General features: G+C 44.4%; 6 non-coding genes across 6 annotated transcripts; 2 read left to right on the top strand and 4 right to left on the bottom strand.

Annotated features, from left to right (window-relative positions):
- Nucleotides 1-3783: 3783 nt before the first annotated feature.
- TRNAT-UGU (transfer RNA threonine (anticodon UGU)) lies at nucleotides 3784-3855 on the bottom strand. The gene has a single exon. It is a non-coding gene; the product is annotated as a tRNA-Thr (tRNA).
- A 590-nt stretch (nucleotides 3856-4445) lies between these two features.
- TRNAS-GCU (transfer RNA serine (anticodon GCU)) lies at nucleotides 4446-4527 on the bottom strand. The gene has a single exon. It is a non-coding gene; the product is annotated as a tRNA-Ser (tRNA).
- Nucleotides 4528-4816: 289 nt separating this feature from the next.
- TRNAI-UAU (transfer RNA isoleucine (anticodon UAU)) lies at nucleotides 4817-4911 on the top strand. The gene is made up of 2 exons: nucleotides 4817-4854; nucleotides 4876-4911. It is a non-coding gene; the product is annotated as a tRNA-Ile (tRNA).
- Nucleotides 4912-6081: 1170 nt separating this feature from the next.
- On the bottom strand, nucleotides 6082-6153 carry TRNAT-UGU (transfer RNA threonine (anticodon UGU)). The gene has a single exon. It is a non-coding gene; the product is annotated as a tRNA-Thr (tRNA).
- A 590-nt stretch (nucleotides 6154-6743) lies between these two features.
- Nucleotides 6744-6825, bottom strand: TRNAS-GCU (transfer RNA serine (anticodon GCU)). Its single transcript has one exon. It is a non-coding gene; the product is annotated as a tRNA-Ser (tRNA).
- A 289-nt stretch (nucleotides 6826-7114) lies between these two features.
- On the top strand, nucleotides 7115-7209 carry TRNAI-UAU (transfer RNA isoleucine (anticodon UAU)). Its single transcript has 2 exons — nucleotides 7115-7152; nucleotides 7174-7209. It is a non-coding gene; the product is annotated as a tRNA-Ile (tRNA).
- The last annotated feature ends 7458 nt before the right edge of the window (nucleotides 7210-14667 follow it).

Here is a 14667-nt window from a genome sequence, read left to right as displayed (position 1 = left end):
AACTAGTGGAATTACTAAAGTCCAGTTTGTAGTATACAGATGTTTCAGACCCACTCGTATACATTCCGCACATGCTATAGTTTCTTCAAAAGGATGAGGGCGTGACCTTGTTAGGGCTTAGTGGGAGGCATGGACTTGCGACAGGGGAATGGAGGCAATCTATCGTAATCATTACAGACAATAAGAACTGTGTCTGCTAGCCTGTTTGACACAGGATGCATTTTCCACAATATGTACTCAGCCCATCCTTTTGAATTACAAAATAGTTAATTGTGGAATTTGTTTTACATTTGCAATCTCATAGGTTCAGCTCTGTGGGTGATAGACCTAGCAGGAATTCTAATATAGTTTGGAATAAGCCTTCTTTTATGTACGATCAACATTTTTGAGTGCTGTAAAAAGTTACATTAAAAGTTGATTGACCCATTTTTTGTCATTGTTATGTAATAACCCAATCAGCCTAGTGTGACACCGAAGTCTGAGATTTAAGTCAAGACTGAAAGAAATACGTTGATTTAAAAATTGAAACATTTCCAGCTGAGGTGCTATTTATTTATTTAGACCTTGTAAATGCTCACAAGCAATTATATCTTTCGTACTTTTATACTCATCGCTAAAAACTGGATTGCTTGTTTATGTTCAATGATAATTGCTGTTAGCCAACCCAGTAGCAACCCTTCTATCAATTGCATAGTTGTTTCCCCCTGGATTTGAACTTGAAACGAGCAGGTTAAACGCCCTTTTCTGCAGCAGCATTAAAAATACTGAAGCTAGTATTAAAACCCAATAGGAGAAAAGTAAAAATGTTGAAATGTATAAGATCCCTATGTATTAGGAACGGGAAGAGGTTAAAGTAGACACCGGCATAATGACCAGACACATTTAATCAAGTTCACATTTCATGAAGTTTCATGAGTTTGTCGCTCATTTGATTCCCATTTAGTCTACAGCTGACAGGTTTTAGGTTTTGCCTAGCCAATGCGTACGAAGTACGCATGTGCTAGGAAAAAGCTAATGAGTATAGTATGGGGGCTGGGAATCCGCCCCCGTCTTTCATTGGCTAGCTCCATAAATGGAGGCTAGCCATTGGAAGACACGTTTGTCCGTCAATGCAGGACCAGATTCGGGGGCGTTCCCGAGAATTTTTGGCTTTTGGCAACGTCAGCCGAAAGCCAGTTCTCGGGAACGCCCCGAGTCTGTTCCGGCATTGACGGCACCCGCCCTCAATACAGTTGCCTCGTCCCTTGCCGATTTTTTTGAGCCCCTTGGCAGGTGCCCACCCTGCCAGGGACATTGCCGTCTTTGAGCGAGTGCCACCTCGCTTTATATTTTAATTGAAGCCGGTGCCCACCTGGCATTGCCCCGTGTTTACACCGCCGCCGGCCCGGTGGGAGATTAGGAGGCGCTGTCCGGCCTCCCGACCCCAGGGCCGCGCTGCGATTGGCTGCGACCCGGAAGTCAGGCAGGCCGGGGGCGGGACAAGCGGAAGTGCCGGAGAAGAAGAGCTCCAGCGCAAGGAGAAGAAGCCGCCTGCCGTGTCCTTCCCTGGGCTCCCAAGTGAAGGGGGAGCCCCAGAGTTCTGGCCAGTCTAGAGGGAGGAGCGGGAGTCCTCTAGCCCCTGGCCGCCCTGTGTTGCGTAGGTGCGTCACCAACTTTGAGGGGGGCAAGCCAGGCTCGTCTGAGCTGCCGCAGTAAGTTAAAGGTAAGCTGTTGGGGGTGGGGGGGCAGGGGGGTTCTGCAACCCTGGCGACATGCTCACCTGCTGCCCCTGTCGCCCTGGGCCTCTGTGGCGAGCTGGCCGCACCCACATCATCCGTCAGCAGCAGTGTGCGGTGGCTTCAGTAGGTCCTGACAGGCGGCTTCGGGCCGACGTTTCAGCTGCTGAGGGTTAGGGTGGGTGGTTCTGTCGTCCACCTCCCTCCTCCCCCAATCCCCCCCCCCCCACCCGAATTGGAAAGTGTTTTGTTTCTTATGTTTTAACAAGGCCGAGCTGTTTATGTCCGCCTGGTTCCGTCGCGCGAGGGCCGGCGCTTCACGCCACCTTCCTCTCTTTGCGGCATAGTAAGGGAACCACCTGTTAGTGCGACCTCGACTGCCCCGCATATGCATAATGGGGATTGGATGTGAGTGCGCACAGCCGTGGCACCGCCAAGTCCTGTAAGGTGTACACGGTGTGCTGTCAGCCACTTATGAAGGCCTGTGGGGTGCACACAGACACGTCCTATAAATTGCACACACTGCGCTGCTTTATTCAGCTTACCAAGGTACCTGTATGCACATGGGAAATGACCTGCAGCGCACACGCAGCAAATCGTGGCACGGATGTCTGGAGAATGTTCACGCGCGTCTACTACAGACAATATGTTGTTCAAGTATCTATAGTGTACGTGTAGCACTCTTGCTGTCAGATATAGCGTCCATTTATAAAGCAAGTTTGCATAGTGCGCGTAATGCACATTGTTAATGATACTGTTAATTACTAGCCAGACGCTGAGCAGATCCAGGCAGAATATTCACACCTTTCTTTTACGAGCAGGAATCTATACCTCGTAGGATGGGGCATACGTATACTAGCATCATAGAACAAAAAATCCACCCAGTAATACATATTGAATTCAAATATCAGCTTCGCCAATGGTGAATGTATATATGTGTGTGTTTATCCCATACAACCTCAGTGCACGTCTATGCTGTAAAGACACGAACCACAACCCACTGTTTTGTAGTGGATGAGTGGGCGGATGGATGAGTGAGCGGATGGATGAGTAGGTGGAAGGATGAGCGGATGGATGAGTGGGTGGATGGATGGATGGATGAGTAGGTGGAAGGATGAGTGGATGGATGAGTAGGTGGAAGGATGAGCGGGCGGATGGGTGGGTGGAAGGATGAGCAGATGGATGTGTGAGCGGATGGATGAATAGGTGGAAGGATGAGTGGATGGATGAGTAGGTGGGCAGCTGGAGGGAGGGACGAGGGAGCGGATGTATGATGAGGTCGGCGGGCACCTGCTTTGATAGATGAGTGGGTACCGGAATGGACAAGTGGGCAGCTGGGTGGGTGAATGAAGAGATTGGCAAGCGCATTCGTAGATAGATGAGCGGGTGGATCAGTGGCTGGGAGTTCAGATGGGTTAGATGAGTGGTTGAATTTGCTATTGTAAATGACAATGCCATTTATGTTAAAAAAAACATAAATAAAAATAATGTCAAGAGCAATGCCAATAGCTCTAACTTTAACAAAGGCAAAACCATTGCATTGTAAATGCTTGTTCTCACATTCTCTCCATGTACAAGATACCTTGTATCAATTGAATGGACAGCAGGGGAGGTGAATATTTATGGTTAGTGGGGGTGGGGTTTTGAAGATTAACCTCATTTGACTAAGAGCCGGGGTATCTGGGAGAAAAAGTATTTTAAGGGGGATGAAGTTCATATCTCCTTGGTGAAATTTCTAGAGCCTTATTTCATCCTTTCTGTGGATGCAGACTCAGTCGGAACAGACGTCCTAGTCCTCGCTCTGCCTTTCAAAGGAACTTTAAATATGCATGGCTTATTTGGCTTTGCCCGGCAGGGCTTGCCCGGCGGGGTGAGAATGGCGTTTGTCAGGCGTTCGTCAGGCGATCGGAAGGGGTGAGGCAATAGTTTATGGTTCAATGGTTTTCATGAAGTCTTCTTGATAAGATGAAAGCAGGAAAGGGAAGCTTGTCAATAAGCAAACTTAAGACAAGGTGTGAGTCCTAGAAAGAATGACTCGAAAACAACATACAGAAACACACATATAAAAAGGCCCTGATGAGGATTGAACTCATGACCCCTGGTTTACAAGACCAGTGCTCTGCCACTGAGCTACAAGGCCGGCCTGCCTGCAGTTTGTAAATCGCAACATGTATTCTTACTGCGGTATGACAATATCTATGATTTTGAGACTCTGTATGGAAATGCAGTTGCATTTGAATGACTACATGCGTGCACAAATCGAAGAGCATGCTTAAGACACTTTTCTTGAAAGTAGGAAAAACTCCATTTTGATTTGAGAACATAAGAGTATTCACATTTATGACCATACTGAAAGCTCTAGAGAGTATGTCCACAATCAGTGACAGATAGAGAACTCACTTATTAGAAGTGATCTGTCTCTGTGGGGCAGACAAATGTAAACACTCATACACTTGAGACGGCTGAAACTTTAGGAGTAAGAAATGCTTTCTTATCAGTCTATCTATCCAAACTGGTTGGAAGGCCAGGAGTGAGGAATAGGCAATCCTCTGGAGACTTCATGAAAGATCTAATTTCAATTAAGCACAAAATACTTCCCTTTATTTGACATAAAATGCCATAATGGACTAGTCAGTTGGGCCCTTCTAGTGGATTATGTCAGTGTCTTGAAAGAGAGTGTAATTGTACTTCGAGACATGCTCACCTTCAAAAGAGTGTCTGATGGCTTTCCGACGAAGGTGGGATTCGAACCCACGCGTGCAGAGCACAATGGATTAGCAGTCCATCGCCTTAACCACTCGGCCACCTCGTCTGCCTTAGGGGCTTATATTTCATTTTTGGGGAAATTCTAACTATGTGCTAATTAAAAATAAGCATAAGTTTATCCTAGACTGTGTCAGAACGGCAAATGTATGGGGTGTTCAATAGACAGAGCACATGATATAGCAGAATTATCAAATCTATTCCATTTGGACTGTATTTTTAATAGTCATGATAACATGCTAGCATGTGAGTCGATCTTGTTCAGTGAATAATGGAGCAGTGCAGTATCTACTTGGTTTGCACTAGATGGCTCAAATGGGGAGAAATGAAAACAGTGAGCTCCAGTGGCGCAATCGGTTAGCGCGCGGTACTTATACAGAAGTACTTGCACTGAGCCATGCCGAGGTTGTGAGTTCGAGCCTCACCTGGAGCAGCTGATTGGTTTTCATAAATCATTTCACTAAAAGTAAAGATTAGACTCAGAATAAAGATGGCTTTTGCTAAAGAGTCTTTACTTCTTTTCAGGATCTGCGTGTCCGACTCCTCCAGGTGCCAAATATCACATATCATATGCGATGCTCCTTATAAAGTTTCCATGATGTGCCATCTTGCATAGCATGCAAACACCACATCAGTGCATTTAAAAATTCTTTTGTAGAATAATAAATATGATGAATACATTGTTGTCACGGGATAACCATAAACTGAGGAGCTGCAAACAGTGCTGTGTCAGCTACATACAATACAATTTAACTCAAAGAAATATCAAAAGAAGAGCATCATCATATTAAAGTTTCTAGTCAACATAAGAGTTGCACCATAGCAGCTTATGGTGCTTTCTGCTCAGATTGTGCCTCCAATCCCACATTGACTTTTTTAATTCTTTGCAATTTTAAAAAACAATTCCTGCTCAAAGTTAGCTTTTCAAAACCATTGAACCTATTACATTTATTTCTCTAACCTGTGAATGTGGTCCATGTTCTCTTTTCCTCATTCCCATCATGATACTCCCTTTCTGGAAACCAAGTTCACTTCTTTATCCAGCCCACCCATCCAAGGTCACCAAATCTATGAAGCAATTCTGCTTTTTCTCACATTCTCTCCATGTACAAGATACCTTGTATCAATTGAATGGACAGCAGGAGAGGTGAATATTTATGGTTAGTGGGGGTGGGGTTTTGAAGATTAACCTCATTTGACTAAGAGCCGGGGTATCTGGGAGAAAAAGTATTTTAAGGGGGATGAAGTTCATATCTCCTTGGTGAAATTTCTAGAGCCTTATTTCATCCTTTCTGTGGATGCAGACTCAGTCGGAACAGACGTCCTAGTCCTCGCCCTGCCTTTCAAAGGAACTTTAAATATGCATGGCTTATTTGGCTTTGCCCGGCAGGGCTTGCCCGGCGGGGTGAGAATGGCGTTTGTCAGGCGTTCGTCAGGCGATCGGAAGGGGTGAGGCAATAGTTTATGGTTCAATGGTTTTCATGAAGTCTTCTTGATAAGATGAAAGCAGGAAACGGAAGCTTGTCAATAAGCAAACTTAAGACAAGGTGTGAGTCCTAGAAAGAATGACTCGAAAACAACATACAGAAACACACATATAAAAAGGCCCTGATGAGGCTTGAACTCATGACCTCTGGTTTACAAGACCAGTGCTCTGCCACTGAGCTACAAGGCCGGTCTGCATGCAGTTTGTAAATCGCAACATGTATTCTTACTGCGGTATGACGATATCTATGATTTTGAGACTCTGTATGGAAATGCAGTTGCATTTGAATGACTACATGCGTGCACAAATCGAAGAGCATGCTTAAGACACTTTTCTTGAAAGTAGGAAAAACTCCATTTTGATTTGAGAACATAAGAGTATTCACATTTATGACCATACTGAAAGCTCTAGAGAGTATGTCCGCAATCAGTGACAGATAGAGAACTCACTTATTAGAAGTGATCTGTCTCTGTGGGGCAGACAAATGTAAACACTCATACACTTGAGACGGCTGAAACTTTAGGAGTAAGAAATGCTTTCTTATCAGTCTATCTATCCAAACTGGTTGGAAGGCCAGGAGTGAGGAATAGGCAATCCTCTGGACACTTCATGAAAGATCTAATTTCAATTAAGCACAAAATACTTCCCTTTATTTGACATAAAATGCCATAATGGACTAGTCAGTTGGGCCGTTCTAGTGGATTATGGCAGTGTCTTGAAAGAGAGTGTAATTGTACTTCGAGACATGCTCACCTTCAAAAGAGTGTCTGATGGCTTTCCGACAAAGGTGGGATTCGAACCCACGCGTGCAGAGCACAATGGATTAGCAGTCCATCGCCTTAACCACTCGGCCACCTCGTCTGCCTTAGGGGCCTATATTTCATTTTTGGGGAAATTCTAACTATGTGCTAATTAAAAATAAGCATAAGTTTATCCTAGACTGTGTCAGAACGGCAAATGTATGGGGTGTTCAATAGACAGAGCACATGATATAGCAGAATTATCAAATCTATTCCATTTGGACTGTATTTTTAATAGTCATGATAACATGCTAGCATGTGAGTCGATCTTGTTCAGTGAATAATGGAGCAGTGCAGTATCTACTTGGTTTGCACTAGATGGCTCAAATGGGGAGAAATGAAAACAGTGAGCTCCAGTGGCGCAATCGGTTAGTGCGCGGTACTTATACAGCAGTACTTGCACTGAGCCATGCCGAGGTTGTGAGTTCGAGCCTCACCTGGAGCAGCTGATTGGTTTTCATAAATCATTTCACTAAAAGTAAAGATTAGACTCAGAATAAAGACGGCTTTTGCTAAAGAGTCTTTACTTCTTTTCAGGATCTGCGTGTCCGACTCCTCCAGGTGCCAAATATCACATATCATATGCGATGCTCCTTATAAAGTTTCCATGATGTGCCATCTTGCATAGCATGCAAACACCACATCAGTGCATTTAAAAATTCTTTTGTAGAATAATAAATATGATGAATACATTGTTGTCACGGGATAACCATAAACTGAGGAGCTGCAAACAGTGCTGTGTCAGCTACATACAATACAATTTAACTCAAAGAAATATCAAAAGAAGAGCATCATCATATTAAAGTTTCTAGTCAACATAAGAGTTGCACCATAGCAGCTTATGGTGCTTTCTGCTCAGATTGTGCCTCCAATCCCACATTGACTTTTTTAATTCTTTGCAATTTTAAAAAACAATTCCTGCTCAAAGTTAGCTTTTCAAAACCATTGAACCTATTACATTTATTTCTCTAACCTGTGAATGTGGTCCATGTTCTCTTTTCCTCATTCCCATCATGATACTCCCTTTCCGGAAACCAAGTTCACTTCTTTATCCAGCCCACCCATCCAAGGTCACCAAATCTATGAAGCAATTCTGCTTTTTAGGTTTTGACTGGCCATGCGCTTTGCGCATGTGCCAAAAAACCTCTTGAGTTGTGTGTGTGGCTTTGGGTCGGCCCTCGTCATTGATTGGCTGGCTCCGTAAACGGAGCCTTGCCATTGGACGAGGGGCCTGTCCGTCAATGCCGGACCAGACACGGGGGCGTTCCTGAGATTCTTTGGCTTTTGCCGACGTCACGCGACGCCGGGAACGCCCCCGTGTCTGGTCCGGCATTGCCGGCACTTCTGCGTCTTCTGTTACTTCTGCAGTAACAGTGCAGGTGAGTGAACTGCCAAATTGCGAAAACACGCGTACTGATAGTGCTTGTCATCATCATTAATTCCAACATGACAGTCCCTTGTTTTCCAAACTCGCTCACGACAGCACCGTTGCTTTCCGGCGTGTTTTCACCAGCTCGACGTGTTTTTTCTTTTTAAAAATTGCCCTGTTGTTCTTCAGTGTTTCCTCGAAGTAGGCTGCCATTTGAACTTTACGGCCACCCCTTCACCAGTCACCATTCAGGGGAGATAGGCAGCGGAAACACGATCTGAAAACAGGAAACAGGCCGAGCAGAGGATGTGTCCTCGTGAAGGGCACCCGCGTGCACAGATAAGCAGCCGTCCGTCATACTCCGTCATACAGCCAGGGCCGCGCTGGGATTGGCCCAGCCGGCCCAGCCTCCGCCGTGTCATCGGGAGAAGGGGGAGTGGAGAGCAGGAAGCAGCCTACGTCTCTGTCCCGAGGCTCCCGAGCGAAGGAGGAGCCCCGGGGAAAGAGCAAGTCCCGCCTCGGCCCTGGTGTTGGGTCCCTGGTCCCCGCCGTGACTGCCCCGGTGAATCGGCCTAAATCCAGCAGCTTGCACCGGGCCCGAGGCATCATGAAAAGCCGCGTGTCTGTAAATAAATAAATTACACACCGCGTCACGGTAGAGTGATTTCAAGATTACACCATTTATTAATGCCGGAGATGTCTGAGCTCACTAATGCCGACTTCTGGTACCGAGAGAATGGGATGAGGGAATGCCCTGAAGTCTATAGCGCTGGCGGTGACTTGCAGACCCCGCCCCCTTCATCCGAAGTTTCCGTCTTTGGTCCCGGGCAGGCGATTACCTCTGAGCGGGGGCATGAATCGCTCCCAGTGTGTTTTTTTTACTTATGTTGTGGGGAGGAGGGTCTCCCCCTGACGTGGGAGTCTCATCACAGATGTCCCCTCGGCAGCGGACCGGCTGCGCTCTTTCACAGACTGAGGCAAGCCCACGTCCTCGGCCAGCAAACTGCATGCACGTCCCAGGTGCCCGGCTCCAGTAGCAGCCTCCCAAAAAAAAGTTTCACGGCACTCTGTAAAGACTGAATCGCTGTCCAGAGTTTGCAAAACATCTGCCGTTCTGCAAAATGTCATTGTAGAATGCGAGTAGACCCTCGGCGCATTCCTTGGCAGGTGCATGCCAAGGAATGCGTGAGACTGTTCGTGCAGCACGAGGGGAGGTCGGAGGCTGGCCTCGCGCGAATGCATACCTGCCTGTATTATCTGCATTATTAATGCGCGCGGGATTCGGGTGGCACGAGTAATGCACCAATCACGCGATGCATTCGGCCCCTGCCTCTGCCGAGATTTATGTTTCACGGACTGGTTAATGTGCATGGTTAATAGCAGCTCTGCTGCAGGAATAAGGCCAAGCATTCCGTGCTGCCAATGAGCTGCACGCAGGGGCGGGTTGACGGGCCAGACCGAGGGGCTCTGGTGGCTACTGCAAAGGAGGTCAAGGTTGTGCGATCTCCTACCTGTGGCGATAAATGGCAGATGATGTATGATTGGCTGCAGAGCCCGAGAGTGGTCCAGCTGTGTTCTGAGCTACATTAGTGGGCACTGCCCATGTGTGATGTACCTGGGCACATCTGTGCCAGGCACACACACGGGCCCGGCCTGGAGTCCTCTTTGAGCGTTTGCTCACATTTTAGACACCGTCTGAAGGCGATGCTCATATCTGGCAAACCCGTGCCTTCAAAAAGCTATTTGAGTACATATACATACCACACAAACGACCCTCTTAGGCGAGGCACGTGTTATCCATTTGCTAAGAATCAAATCTGGAAAGAACTGAACCTGTCATGTCCAGCATATTTCACTTTATCGAGGCCACAATGCTTTTTGATAAAATAACACTAATTCCTATGTGATGGAGTACAGTAAACATGTTTTTACAGCAAGTTCTCTTCCAGTGATTTTACAACTGTGCTGCGTTTTCTTTGAAAATCCATTTCCTATTTACAAGGACGATGATTTTAATTTGTTTTATTTTTTTGTGTCAAATGAGCCAATTAAGTGTCATTGATATCCTGTAATTGTCGTTTATAGAATGTGCACTTTTTTGGTGCATACATTTGCTCAGTCGTCTTTGACACGTCACAGCAACTGTAATGTTTTACATATGGCGATATATCTACGCCAGCCCAATTAAAACAGCGTCTGCCTCAGATTCCTATTGAAGGTTGTGCTATAATTAGAGTGTATGCATGTACGCACATCTTCAGTACCATGTATGACAATAATCAGAACCTTGCTGATTGTCACATTGTCCCCATGGACGTCACACATTGAAATTCTGACTCAGAAGTGCTTCAATTTCATGTTAATCATAACTAGAAGGATAACCCTTAAATAGATTTCTTTCAAAATATCAGTTCCTTCGTTTCTCTGCGTTCCACTAAATATATTTTCTTGAATGTATCTGAGTAGGGAACCTTTTGCCCTTCCGATTAGGAGCTATCAATAAACTGAAAGTGCTAACAGATGTCTTGCTGAAAAAAAAAAATGAATCCTACCGTTTGACCTGCAGTTTTGACAACTTAAAACACAAAAATTGGTACGAAATGCACACACTACAATGATCCTCCTTTCCTTTGGGGTTTTCTTTTAACTTAGCAATTAAAATTAATACAGCCAAAAATATTTTTCCTTATTTCTTCTCATTTTCATGTAGTTACCATGTGCACACTAAAAAAAAAAAAAAAAAATGCTAGAGCCAGTAGATATGGATTTATGGATGATACAAGCCGTTCCCTACACATATATAATTTATACAAAAGGCCCTGATTTCCTCGTTAGTGTAAATGCCTCTTGTCTCCAGAGTTCACAGTGGAATAATGGCTGGGAAGCAGAGTTCGTTGAGGGCGTTGCTAGATCACGCAGCTAGAGTGAATGTGTCTGCTCCCATGGTACCCTGAGACAAGCTCCGTCGTTTGGTTCTTTGCGCCTTTTTAAAGGAAGAGATCATATCTATTTTAAAGATAAAAAGGAATTGGTTAACAAAGCACCAAAAGGAATGAGGCACCATTCTGAAACAAATTCTATACAACGAGCCTGGCAGTATTAAAAAGTCTCCTGACCTGTAGCAAATTATACCTATTGCTCGTTGGTCAATATCTCTTCCGTTGTCAATGGAAGCGCATTAAATGGAGATTCTGCAGACAAACTGAGTTCTGCTACATCAGTCCTTGCCAAAGTCTGACATTGTTAATACATTAATAATATGTCTGTAATGTAATGGAAAACTATTAATCACATCTGGTTATGTGCCAGAAATCTAACCTGTTGTTGGCTGATTTTTGACAGCAAAGCTCTACATATGCTTGATATTCAGCCGACTTGCGCGCTCTACACCTTTTCATTGTCCTTGCACCAAACTCATCAAATAATATAATCCATAATCCTGTATAATGGCCGTCATTATTGCTCTGATTTATTTAATGAGCATTTGAGGGGGAATTGCTTTACTACGACTGTATGTGTTAAGAAGACACTTGGGCTCACATTTATTTTCAATTTCTCCTCTGTCGCTGAGGTCTGTGCATGCATCACGCTGAGGCATGTCTAGCACTGAATGTATTTATTGGAAATTATAAGTGGGGCGACAATGATGGGCAACTAAAAGTCAAATAGATGGGCAGAAAGGAATAGTGGATTTATTTGCACCCCAAACTTAAAACAGAAAATATGAAATCAGAGGAACAGCCATGTGCACCTAGGTTTGTCGCTTTGAGATTTCTTGAAAGCCGTTTAATGCTACCAGTAGTCTTCAGAATTTTTTTATTGCTAAAACTGTTATTGGAGGTAGCCCATTATTCATTGCCTCTATACAACTAATTAGTGAAAGGTCTGCATGCATATCTTGTATGATGCAGGGGGTCCCTCAAGTCTAATATACTTGTTGCCTTACATTTTTACTCCTTGCCACTTACCTGCCAGCAGTCCGGAGGCTCATGGGGTCTTATGAAAACTGAGCTTGTTCACTGAGATTTTCTGCAGGCCATATAATATGGGCTGAAAAGTATTTTTACTAGCTAACCACTACTTAATAATGACAATTTTTCTAAATAAATAAAGCCCCAAATAATGGAAATGCACTAACATTTATTAAGATTCCCAAACTACATATAGGAGCATCACCGGTATCTGAATGTGCAATCCTATTTCATGACCTTTATTAGGACTTTTTATTCCATATTATGCTTTGCTTCTGTGATAATGAATGTTGCTAAGGTTTTTTTTTGGGGGGGGGGGGGACATTATGAAATGTTTTAAGTTGCTTAATTTGAGTTATTGATAAATGCCTCTGACCTTCAGTCAGAGCCAAAGACTATTAAATCCGCATTTAGTCACAAACTCCCTCCCTGCGGCGTGGGATATCACGGGATCCCATGAAATTGTCTGGATTATCGTTTGAGTTAATACGTCCCTCGTCAGTCCCATGCCATCTTTATGGGATTTAAACATCTTCTGCTGTAGAGAAATCTGTTCCATACACCACAATTTCACTGTTGTTGATTACACATAAGTATTGCGACAGTTTTGCAGCAGGCTGGTCTGTATTCAGATCAACGTGGCGAGGCAATCCGAGTTTTCAGCACATTTCCTAAAACAAACTATTGCAGCCTGTCCTATAATAGCATTTTGTGAATTGAATATGATGAGAATGGCAATTGCATCCATAAGGCAATTATTATAAACGACTTTGCTATGGAAACACAATCCAACCATCTGTTGGCATTTCACAGTATCTTTGGCTTCACAGAGTTGAAGGCCAGACAATATTTAAATACAGTGAACTATGCAGAGATTGTCCTCACATCAAGGAATTAGCATGATGCGGAAAGAGGTTTCATAAGGGCGTGATTGTGAAACTGAACTGACTTACTGATGGCCAAGGAGGAGAAGGCTGAGCAATCAGATAGTTGGAAATGAAGCCTTCTCCGAGAAGCATTGTGTTGATCCACCTCAGTTATTTCTTTCTATGAGTGATCATATGGGCTGTATTACGGATGAATTAATAAACGCACCGATCTATATGCGCCATAAGGGAGTTGCTTCAATTCGGAGAGTAAACTAGTGGAATTACTAAAGTCCAGTTTGTAGTATACAGATGTTTCAGACCCACTCGTATACATTCCGCACATGCTATAGTTTCTTCAAAAGGATGAGGGCGTGACCTTGTTAGGGCTTAGTGGGAGGCATGGACTTGCGACAGGGGAATGGAGGCAATCTATCGTAATCATTACAGACAATAAGAACTGTGTCTGCTAGCCTGTTTGACACAGGATGCATTTTCCACAATATGTACTCAGCCCATCCTTTTGAATTACAAAATAGTTAATTGTGGAATTTGTTTTACATTTGCAATCTCATAGGTTCAGCTCTGTGGGTGATAGACCTAGCAGGAATTCTAATATAGTTTGGAATAAGCCTTCTTTTATGTACGATCAACATTTTTGAGTGCTGTAAAAAGTTACATTAAAAGTTGATTGACCCATTTTTTGTCATTGTTATGTAATAACCCAATCAGCCTAGTGTGACACCGAAGTCTGAGATTTAAGTCAAGACTGAAAGAAATACGTTGATTTAAAAATTGAAACATTTCCAGCTGAGGTGCTATTTATTTATTTAGACCTTGTAAATGCTCACAAGCAATTATATCTTTCGTACTTTTATACTCATCGCTAAAAACTGGATTGCTTGTTTATGTTCAATGATAATTGCTGTTAGCCAACCCAGTAGCAACCCTTCTATCAATTGCATAGTTGTTTCCCCCTGGATTTGAACTTGAAACGAGCAGGTTAAACGCCCTTTTCTGCAGCAGCATTAAAAATACTGAAGCTAGTATTAAAACCCAATAGGAGAAAAGTAAAAATGTTGAAATGTATAAGATCCCTATGTATTAGGAACGGGAAGAGGTTAAAGTAGACACCGGCATAATGACCAGACACATTTAATCAAGTTCACATTTCATGAAGTTTCATGAGTTTGTCGCTCATTTGATTCCCATTTAGTCTACAGCTGACAGGTTTTAGGTTTTGCCTAGCCAATGCGTACGAAGTACGCATGTGCTAGGAAAAAGCTAATGAGTATAGTATGGGGGCTGGGAATCCGCCCCCGTCTTTCATTGGCTAGCTCCATAAATGGAGGCTAGCCATTGGAAGACACGTTTGTCCGTCAATGCAGGACCAGATTCGGGGGCGTTCCCGAGAATTTTTGGCTTTTGGCAACGTCAGCCGAAAGCCAGTTCTCGGGAACGCCCCGAGTCTGTTCCGGCATTGACGGCACCCGCCCTCAATACAGTTGCCTCGTCCCTTGCCGATTTTTTTGAGCCCCTTGGCAGGTGCCCACCCTGCCAGGGACATTGCCGTCTTTGAGCGAGTGCCACCTCGCTTTATATTTTAATTGAAGCCGGTGCCCACCTGGCATTGCCCCGTGTTTACACCGCCGCCGGCCCGGTGGGAGATTAGGAGGCGCTGTCCGGCCTCCCGACCC

This window comes from Lissotriton vulgaris, chromosome 5 (assembly GCF_964263255.1).
Source record: "Lissotriton vulgaris chromosome 5, aLisVul1.2, whole genome shotgun sequence".
Classification (NCBI taxonomy): domain Eukaryota; kingdom Metazoa; phylum Chordata; class Amphibia; order Caudata; family Salamandridae; genus Lissotriton; species Lissotriton vulgaris.
This window is presented reverse-complemented; position numbering and strand designations above follow the sequence as displayed.